Source organism: Pteropus vampyrus, unplaced genomic scaffold (assembly GCF_000151845.1).
Source record: "Pteropus vampyrus isolate Shadow unplaced genomic scaffold, Pvam_2.0 Scaffold1000004128, whole genome shotgun sequence".
Classification (NCBI taxonomy): domain Eukaryota; kingdom Metazoa; phylum Chordata; class Mammalia; order Chiroptera; family Pteropodidae; genus Pteropus; species Pteropus vampyrus.
This window is the reverse complement of record NW_011918530.1, coordinates 1,575-2,361: the sequence shown is the minus strand read 5'-3', so window position 1 is coordinate 2,361 and position 787 is coordinate 1,575. Positions and strand designations below refer to the sequence as shown.

The 787-nt window shown below is 41.0% G+C and overlaps 1 pseudogene; it reads right to left on the bottom strand.

Moving 5' to 3' along the window:
• Positions 1-85: 85 nt before the first annotated feature.
• On the bottom strand, positions 86-572 carry LOC105311459 (annotated as a pseudogene).
• Positions 573-787: the final 215 nt, after the last annotated feature.

Genomic DNA, 787 nt, shown 5'->3' with positions numbered 1-787 from the left:
TTTAATTTGCATTTATCTAAATATTTGTGGGTTTGAGTGCATTTTACAGGTTCCTTTTTTATAGTGAAAACTTTTATGTTTAGAGTTAGCCAGCTGGACTCAGTTTAGATGATCCCAATTTGTTGGCGACATCCAAAGCATCATAGTCAGGAGCCAGCTGAACATATGCTTCTTCTCTCCATCAGGCCTGATCAGGGTGTTGACTTTGGCCACGTCAGTGTCATACAGCTTCTTCACAGCCTGTTTGATCTGGTGCTTATTGGCCTTGACATCCACAATGAACACAAGTGTATTGTTGTCTTCTATCTTCCTCATGGCTGACTCAGTAGTCAGGGGAAACTTGATGATAGCATAGTGGTCAAGATTGTTTCTCCAGGGGGTGCTTTTCTGAGGATATTTGGGTTGCCTTCAGAGCCATAGTGTCTTGGGCCATTGGAAGGTGGGTGACATGTGCATCTTTTTTTTGTGGCTGAGGAAGCCCTTCAGCACTATTTTTTTTTTGCCTTCAAAGCCTTTGCTTTGGCTTCGGTTTTGGGAGGAACAGGGGCTTCCTTCTTCACTTTCAGTGCAATCTACGTGAAAAGTGCAGGTTTCATTTTAAATGAATAAAATAGTTGAACTTAGAATGATTGCCAGTTCAGAAATTATCCAGATAGATGATTAAACATGAATGTGCAAAGTAGAGTATTCTTTGGGAGAGAATAGAGAGGAATGGGTTACAGGTGAGGGAGGCACATTTCTAAACCTTTTTTTACTTACTTGATCAGGAACAGTCAGATGAAAGAGC